The sequence below is a fragment of the Gavialis gangeticus genome, unplaced genomic scaffold, assembly GCF_001723915.1.
Source record: "Gavialis gangeticus isolate Ggan-Ray unplaced genomic scaffold, GavGan_comp1, whole genome shotgun sequence".
Taxonomy (NCBI): domain Eukaryota; kingdom Metazoa; phylum Chordata; order Crocodylia; family Gavialidae; genus Gavialis; species Gavialis gangeticus.
Genome location: NW_017729028.1, coordinates 2,865,239 through 2,874,545, shown reverse-complemented (window position 1 = coordinate 2,874,545; position 9,307 = coordinate 2,865,239). Strand labels below are relative to the sequence as shown.

The window sequence follows — 9,307 nt, the reverse complement described above, 5'->3', positions numbered from 1 at the left end:
TGTGTGTGTGTGTGTGTGTGTGTATGAAACTTTCCTGGAAACCATTACTTATGGACTTGAAGTGTCTAAAAATCCCACATTGTCCAGGTGCTCCTTAAGTTGCTTAGCAACTGCCTCCTTAATCACCTTCTCCAAAACAAGGAGATTTGACACAGTGTAGTAATTAGATGGTTTCTTGAGGAGGGTCAGGACCTCGGCATATTGTATCTGGGACCTCGTTCTACCCTTCAAAAAAGAGGTGTTAATGAAAATGTCCATCCACTGGGAAAGTGCCTTTCATGAGCCCGCTGGTTATCCTGCCAGGATCCTCATCCACTCATGTGGCAAGACACTGTCAAAATCAACCATGGACTCATTCATGGCCACTTGTACTGATGTTCTTGGTTGCAGAGTGACAGGCTCAGAGACAACTAATTTAGTCTGTGAAGAACAGAAAGGCTTGCTCACAGGATTCGTGGGAAGGTTTTAGGGGCAGAGGTTCTCTCTGGGAGAACCCAAGTCTGCTGTTCTTGGGTTAATTGCTAGCTGACTCTATGTTGCCTGTGTAGTCATGACATGTGATTATGGCCAAAGAGGAATTTGGCACTTGAGTGAATGGAGTGGAGTAAGGTGTGCAGGGAAATGGGAAGGGGGTACAGTCTGAGGTGCAGCACTGTCATGTCTTCCTGAGAACTTACTAAATACTGCTGTTGTCTATGAGAATGAACTGAACGTGCTTGTGGATAAAAGTTATAACAATAAGCCTCATTCTTCCAGCTGATTGGTGACACCTCCGTTTTCTCTCATACCTTGTCTTAGAACAGGTGCTGGGTAGGTTGTTTTTTTTTATCCACTCTCTCCTATACTTTTCTCTCTTCATTCTTTTACCCCTCTTTCTGTCTATCTGCTTAAATTTTTAGCTCATACATGTGTTTTGCTACCTTCCTCTGATTGCTCCCCCATCCATTTTATTGCCTTAGCAGGGCCAGAATGTTTAAATGAGATTAAAGGAACTGATACCCAATCCCATTAATTTTTGGGTACTGAATTCCTTTCAAGCACCTCTGGAAATCCCAGCCTCCATTCTCTTCAGCCTGAAGAGGATCCAGTGGGAGGTCTTCTGGTCAGGAGCAAGGATGAGGGGACAGGGAGTTAGGCATGGCAAACATGGGCATTAAATGCATGGACCCAGCACACATTTTCGTGAGTCTGTGCCTGTTCCTCAAGCCATCTGTACTAAACCTATACACAGGCAAGAAGGTTAGGCAGGTACCCCAGCTTTACCTACAATAGCTCCTTGTATATGTCTAGAATCATGCAGCTTCCCACTTCCAACAGGTCCTGTCTCCATATGCATCTTGAATAGTCTGGCTTTTTTCAATGAGCTCCATCTCAAGGTTGAGAAATTCTGGGATAAGATGACTTTTTTCAGCCAATAATTTTAAAAGATCACATAGCTTTGCAGTCCTAATATCAGAAGGCAATTAATTTTGCATAATTTCCTTTGGGGTCTGGTTTGTTTGCCATGTAAAATGAGATCTTTTATAGAAGCAGTGTTATTAAAAGTAGAAGATGACACCAGGTTAAGCTGACATGGTTAATCATTATAATTTACTGAAATTTCCTATCATCCTGGGGTCTTTTAAAAATTAACATATGACATCACACAATTGTAATATGATGTAGGTATTTGTTAATATCAGCTATCTGAAGAGCTTAGTAATGATGATATGGTTTCCACTGGTTTGTACCGAATCTTGGTTGTCGCAGTGTCGCCCATTTATTCTGAGGTGGGCCAATCATGACATTTATTCTCTTACTGATGGTTTATGGGGCTGTGGATTGCAGCTTTGTATTCTTTTACCTATTACGTCTACAGTACTAACTGCCAGCTGACTTTCCCTTTTATGAACTTGTTGGTTTTAGATCATGTTCTTTCTTTTCCTGTGTTGTGGTTAGCCATTTTCTGACAATATTTTATTAGAGGTTTTTCTTCTGACTTCAAAAATAACCACTTATTTCTGAGTCAGTGCTAAGATTTCCTAGGCTTTTCTCTGGAAGATCTAAATATACTTCGGGATTCAACTGCAGTTCTGTTGAAATGCAGGTTTCAAAGTGTTTTGGATTACTAAAATTAGTGTATAACTTCCTGACATGCATAGAGGTGCATTCTAAATTTGCCTGCTTCCTTAAATGCAAAACCTCTGTGTATGCCTTAAGGGGCACTCGGTTTTCAACATAATTTGGTCTTGTTATTGTTGACAGGAAAGGAAGTGGGCAGCAGATTTGATAAACCAATGCTTATTTTAAGAACTGAATTTTAAGATGGTGCCATCAGGATAAGTGCTTTTATAAGATTTGATTTCCAAATAGGTCCAGACCTGAGTGTGCCAAAATACCACAATAAGGTGCTTTTCGTTATTATTTACCTTGATTATTGAAACTTTTCTTCTCTGCAGTCTGAAGTGAAAGCAATAAGATGATTGACTCAGAGTTTAGAAGGGACCTTAAGGATCATATAGTCCAAACCCTTAAGGGTTATATAGTCCAAATCTTGCAGATGCAGAATTTTCTGTCTTTAAACCATCCGTGACACATATCTACCAGCCTCTTCTTGAAAACCTGTAGGAAAAGAGATTTCACAGCATGTTCCATTGTCCTACACTTCTTATTCTTACAATTAGGAAATGATCACTCAGCCTTTCTCACATGGCTTGCATTTAACTGCTAAACTTTGTCACTCACTTCAAAGTCCTCTCCAGTATCTTTACATTCTTAAAATATGATGCCCCAGACTAGACACAGTACTCCAGCTGAAGTCTACACAGTAACAAATAGTGGATACCATCAACTTCTATGTATTTCATACAATAGATCTATTGAAGCAACCCATATTTGCATTTGTTTAATGACAGCATTTCATTGATGACATGGGTTGAATTTATGTCTATCATAAGCCCAGATCCTTTTTGACAGTTCTGCTGACAAGGTAGTTATCCCACATTGTGCATTTGTGCATGTGGTTTTCATACTGTATGGGAGCATCTACATGTGATGCTTTATTGCGCATTATCACATGCTCATCTACAAGTTCACATGCTTATTGCACAGGAAAATCACTATTCATGAGTAAATTTGCTACCTGCAAATGCAAGTAACAAATGTACTTGTGAGTAATTACTGCATAGAAATACACGTGCAGATGCCAACGAGGAGCACATTTGCTCCTAGTCAGCCCCACCACTATGAGGCCAGTCTCAGGCACAGGGAGCCCTGGTGCACATATAGGAAGCCTGAGGCCACACCAGGCCACTCTGTCCCCCTGTGCAGGCCTCAGTCCAGCTGTGCCAGCCTACCTGCACCCCAGCTCTGCTGCCTGTGCCACGCATCTGCCAGGCCCATGCCATCCAGCTCTGCAGGCTGCTGCAGGCTCCTGCCAGGCCTCTCAGTACCCAGGTCCAGCTTCAGGCAACTCCTGGCCACCAGGGCCAGCTCCAGCTGCCTCCAAGCAACCCCCAGCAGCCAAAGTCTTCAGGTACTATGGGGCATTGCCTTGCCACAAGGCTCCCAGTCCCATGCTGTGCCCCTGTACTGGACACTGCAGGCACCTGCCCAGGCCCAGCAGCACAGGGACAGCCACAAAGAGGCCTGGAGAGCTGGTGTGGGAGCTTCAATGGCTTTGTCATTGCCCACATCACAACCCACCACCCAGGGCCCCAGCTGGTCACAGGAGGAGACTGGAGACCTCATTGCACTGTGGGGTGAGGTGGAGTTGAAGCAGCAATTCACACAGAGTGGGTGCCCCGATGCCCATGCCTATGAGAGGCTATCAGGCCAGATGCAGGAGCACAGACATGACTGGCTGGCATGGCAGTGCCGCATAAAGGTCCCTGGATGTGAGGAGCAAGCCTGGGCTACCCCAGAACCTCCACCACCACCTGGAGGATTACCTGTGGCTGAGCTACATATCCCTGCCCACCACTGCTGAGGAAGATATTGCCACCGGCATTAATGCATTATTCAGCATGTGAGAGACTGCTGCTTGCCTAACTGCAGGGGCATGGGCTGCTCAATAAAATTTTGTACTGTTTCCCACCTCCCTGCATGCTGTGGGGGGAACCCAGGCACAGGAGACTGTGGGTGGGCTGGGTAGAGAAGGGGCCAGGGACAGGGGCCAGAGCAGGGATGGCCTTGCCCCCAGTGCAGGCTTTACCTCATGGCAAGGGCTGGTATAGCTGAAGCTCCACACAGTCACAGCTTTTGGCAATAGTGTGCACCTCTGGCCAGTGTCCTTGGATGGTGGGGCATGGCAGGTGGGTGCCTAGTCAGTGCTGGTGGCAGACAGCGGTCTTATAGCTGTTTTGCCTTGTGGTTGGAGTTGCACAGTTGGCATGGCAGGTGCCAGTCCAGGATCCCCAAACTGATGGTGGAGACTGCAGCTGGGAAGCTGGGCAGGATGGGTTGCTGGATGCCTGAAGGGCCCTCCTCCAGTGATGTGTCACCATGGGTGCCAGGCCAGGGCAGGCCCTTGGGAATACGTGGGTTCTACTCCAGGGGCTTGGAAGGAGCACTGGGCCAGGAGACAGCTGTGTCCTGACCAGGGCTAGAACATTACACCCCGAACCCAGGGATTGCCTTGTGCCAGGGTGGGGATAATATCCCCCTGCCCCAGAAGCAGGTAGCTCCTGGCCCTGAATTCAGAATCAGGGGCAGGGGACTTGGAAAGAGCTTCAGGGGAAGGGCAGATTCCAGCCCCCTGCCCCGATATCCTGATCTTGGAATGGGGGACTAGGAGCTTCCTGCTGCTGGGGCAGGTGGACATAGTCCCCTTTCTGGTTCCAGTGGTGGAGCCCACCCTAACAGCAAGTAGCTCTCAGGGGCAAGGAGCAATCTCCCACCCCCTGGTGGACAGCTGACCTGGAACCAATTTGCTCCTGGTCAAGAGTCTATATGAGTGCTACTGTACTGTTACTAATTGAAAGTAAATTTGCTAATTGCATTTGCAGGTAGCAAATTTACTCATGATTAGCGAGGTTTACTGCACAGTAAGCAGGTGCACGTGTAGACACACATGCTTATTGTATAATAATCTAAGCTACTACACAGTAAAGCGTCTTGTGTAGATGCACCCAGTGTCCACACATATGGCCCTATTAGGCCTCAGGAAACTAATTAACTCCCCAGGTTAGTACATATAAATATCGTACAGTAGAGTTCTTTAGTGTGCAGCAATATATGTGTAAAAACTAACAGGGCTGGCTGGGGCACAAAGGTGCTTCAATGCTGGGGCTGCCTGCTGACTAGCCCTGCACTGGAGAACCCTTTTGCCCCAGCCAGCTCCTCTGCAGCATGCTGAGCAGCCATGGGCTTACAGGCTGACCTCAGGGCTGCTCCAACCCGGCTCAATATAATGTGGTTCACAGTGCACATGAAGACACAACAGCCAGGAGCAGTAAACTCCAGCATATTATGTGCTAGACTTTATTGCTCTGTGCTAATAGCACATGTAGATGCACCCAGTTTATCAAATATTACTTAAAGAGGAAGATTATAATTTTCTCTGTGTCCACTGGGGATAGGACAAAAAGTAACAAGCTTAAATTACAACATGGGAGATTTTTAGACATTTGAAAACAAAACATTCTAATTGTGAGGATAGTTAACCATTTGAAAAGATTTCTAGGGAGGCCATGAAACCTCTATCATTGGACGTTTTATTAAGAACAAGTTAGGCAAACATCTGTTAAAAGTGGTTTAGGTTAGTTTGATAATGCCTTGGGGGAAGATGGACTAGATAATACCTCCCTGCCCTATTTTCTCTATGAATTCATGTTCTGTGAAAATCAGTTTTTCAATAGGAGGATTAATAGGTTCCACTGTTTTCAGATTTAAGACTGAGCTTTTTAAAATACAAAAGCTAACCATCAAAGCCTCTTCCACCTAGTCAACTATTATTATCATCATCATCAACAACAATGACAATACTAGTACTACTACTACTACTACTATGTGTACCAATCATTAGAATACTATATTTTCTGGAATATAATACATGCCCTGTCTTTGAAAAGGTAGTACGAAAAAAAATATTGTCTTGAATAAATACCTAAGTAGCAATGGTTAGGGAGCTAAGCCAGCTCCTGAGCCTGCTGCCAGCCTTGCACACCAGATGGGGCCCATGGACCAACCCCTCATGGTGAATCAATGTCATGCCAGGTCTGGGGCTATACATTGGGTCCAACCCTGGGTATGGGACCTGGGGCTGTGACTTAATATAGTGCACTGAGTTTGGGGCCACGTGCTGGGTTCATTTCTGCATACTGAGCTTGACTCTGTGTGCTAGGTTCAAGGCCAGTGCGGCAGATCTGAGGGCATGAGCTGGGTCCAGTTGGCCAATACTGCATGCATAGTAAAAGGCAATAAAGAGCAACCAACACAGTTAAACTCACCTCTTTGAAATTCTTCTGCTCTTAATAGCAGAATAATATGCTCCACACATCTGCCAGCTTTGAACAGAAATAAAATCACACATACAGGTACTGTAATGTACAATCTAATTAGTGTACTAAAGCTTAATATATCTGAGGCTTTTGTAAATATAAAAACAATTATAATAGAACAAATCCATTCCTATGACATGATAATGAAGATTCTTACGCTTCTGTAATGAAAGGGTTTATTACACATAGTTTCATTATCTTGCAGTGTGCCTTACTTAATATATTATATAGCCTCATGTACAGCAATTAAAATGATAATATACTGAAACAGACATACAGAATCTGAATAATCATACAATTTGTAGCATGATTCACTAATGTACCATTCTCTTCCACACCGTATGCTTGTTATCAGTTTAATTTGTTATTCCATGAGATGGCCACCTCAATGATCTGGATTTTCCATCCCCTACAGCAATACTGTGTTGTGTTGTTTTGAAATAATTTTCAAAGGAACCTCTAGACAGGCACTGTTTTTCTTGACCTCACAGCAGTGTACAATACTGTTTAGCACACTGGTCTGCTCATAAAAATAGCAAAGAGTCCTACATGCATGGGTGACTGACATTGTCAAACTGCTCCTTTGCAATAGATGGTTCAGGGTGCACATGGGTGAGAAGACAAGTACTTGCAGAAGACAGACCAAAAGACTGCCTCAGGGGTCTGTGCTTGCTCTGACCTTGTACAACCACTACACCAATGGCCTACTACAAACCCAGTCATGTAAATTCATCTATGCACAGTGATGACATCTGCTGTGGATTCCAGGCCAGGACTTTCTCTGAGCTAGAACACACTCTGAATAGTGATGTCACAAAGCTGGCTGACTACTGCAAGACTTGGTGCCTCTAGCCAAGCATTTCTAGTATTTTCCACCTCCATAATTCCAATGGTGCCCAGGAGCTGAACATCTACCTGAATGGTCAGAAGCTGAAGTACAAAATACAACCCATTTACCTGAGTGTGACATTGAACCAGACATTGAGCTACCATGAACACTTGAAAAAGACAGTAATGAAAGTTAAGACATGGAACAATCTCCTTTACAAGCTCATTGTGGGGTGCAAGAGCCTCAACCCTAAGGATGTCACCTCTTGCCATCATGTACTCTGTGGCAGAGTACTGCGTACCAGACTGGAACTGGTCATCACACACCAAACTCACAGATGTGCAGTTACATTTGATGATGCACATTGTGGCAGTTAGAAGCTGGCTGCCACTCAAGTCAACTTACCAGAAGTGCCAGGAGAAGCTTGGCAGAGAGAGGAGCTGGTGCATGTGACACTGGTGCCAAGAAGAGAAACCCCGGCCCCAGTACTGACACACTTTGTAAGTGCATGCCAGCTCTATTTGGCTGGATGGAACCCAGGTGGAGGGCTAAAAGCTGCCTGGAATGCAGAAGAGATCAGACTGGAAGTGAGCAGTAGAAGTGGCATAAAATAGTATCCATGCTCAAAGTGCCTTGGGAGGGGCAGATGGTGGAAACCCAGTTTAGGTCCCATTCTTAGAGGCTCAGAGGAGCTTATTGACTCACCTGCAGGAGACACGAGGGAGGCATGGGATGATGGCTGGTTCCCTGGCAGCAGAGGTCCTGCAGCAAGAGAGAGAGACAGAAAGAGAGAATAAAACCATGAGTGACGGTTGCATTAAGGGGCTATCTCCCTCTCACCTCAACCTTGATACTAAGAAGGATCATGATTAGTTTGATTTGGGATATCTGTTTTCTTTAAGGACTGCATTTTTCTGTTTAAGGCTCCAGGAATATACTGGCAGCCTAAGACTCTTTCTAGAAGGTAATACGGAGTTCACAGGACCTTACTTACCTGGCAGTAGCAGTAATACTGGGTTGGCACTAGGCAGGGTGTAGGGGAGGTAGAGCCCCAAGAAATGTTGCCTGATTTGCCTAAGTGTCGGTGTGTGGAGATACAAGACCTTTCCCCCAATTTTTAATAATCAGAAACATCAAAGACAAGCCAGGAAAGAACATCAGACACTGTGAGATCCTAGCCAACAGGTCAAGCTGGCAGCCTGTAGGGTGGAGGGAGTAAGGGACTGTGCCAAGAAAAGTAGATGCCCAGTCAAAAAGACACATGGATGTCTACACACGTCATCTCAGGAACTCTTTGACTGACTTCCCTACCATGATTCCCAGTCCTAAGCAGCATTATTCCGCCTCATATCCAGTGGGAAGTTACATCTAGCAAACAACTGGAGAAGATCTATGACAATCCAAGCCTGCCATTGCACAATGATCCCTTAAATCCACCTGCTGCATGTTTACCATCATGACACCCATTGTGGTCCAAACTGCCACACCAGGACCACATGGCAGAGACCCTCTGGTGTGAGGAATGGAGATCGACAAACCACCAAACAAGGTCCTTATTAGAGATCCTATAGTCTACCCATCTGGCTTCAACCTGCCATCCTATCAGTGGGCCCTGATGAATAGGTTCCAGACAGTGCATGGTCTGTGTGCGGCCAACCTCCACCATTGGAGTTCTGGCAACAATCTAGACTGTAGTTGTGGCAAAAGACACATCATGATACATATTGTCAATGACTACCTGCTGACTAAGTTCAGTGGCAGTCTACAGGAACTGCACATAGCCAGTGAAGATACTACTGCATGGCTCAGCAATTTCTGACAGCAATACTTGCATCTGAAAGCATCCAGTAATATTTGTTCCCTCATGCTGTGGAGAAGGTGTACAGAAAAATCCTGTCTTATATCAGCAAAGCTTCTGCGTAGCCCTTTTTAGAGAACAGTCAAGCAAAATATCCAGTAGTGTCCTTGCTAGACCTGACCTGAGAACATAACTCAGCAG

General features: G+C 45.2%; 1 long non-coding RNA gene across 1 annotated transcript; it reads right to left on the bottom strand.

The window, feature by feature from the left end:
- Positions 1-1,251: 1,251 nt before the first annotated feature.
- Positions 1,252-8,843, bottom strand: LOC109300091. The gene is made up of 3 exons (XR_002098108.1): positions 8,761-8,843; positions 7,389-7,394; positions 1,252-1,263 (listed from the first exon to the last, which is right to left on the bottom strand). It is a non-coding gene; the product is annotated as an uncharacterized LOC109300091 (long non-coding RNA).
- Between the last annotated feature and the right edge of the window lie 464 nt (positions 8,844-9,307).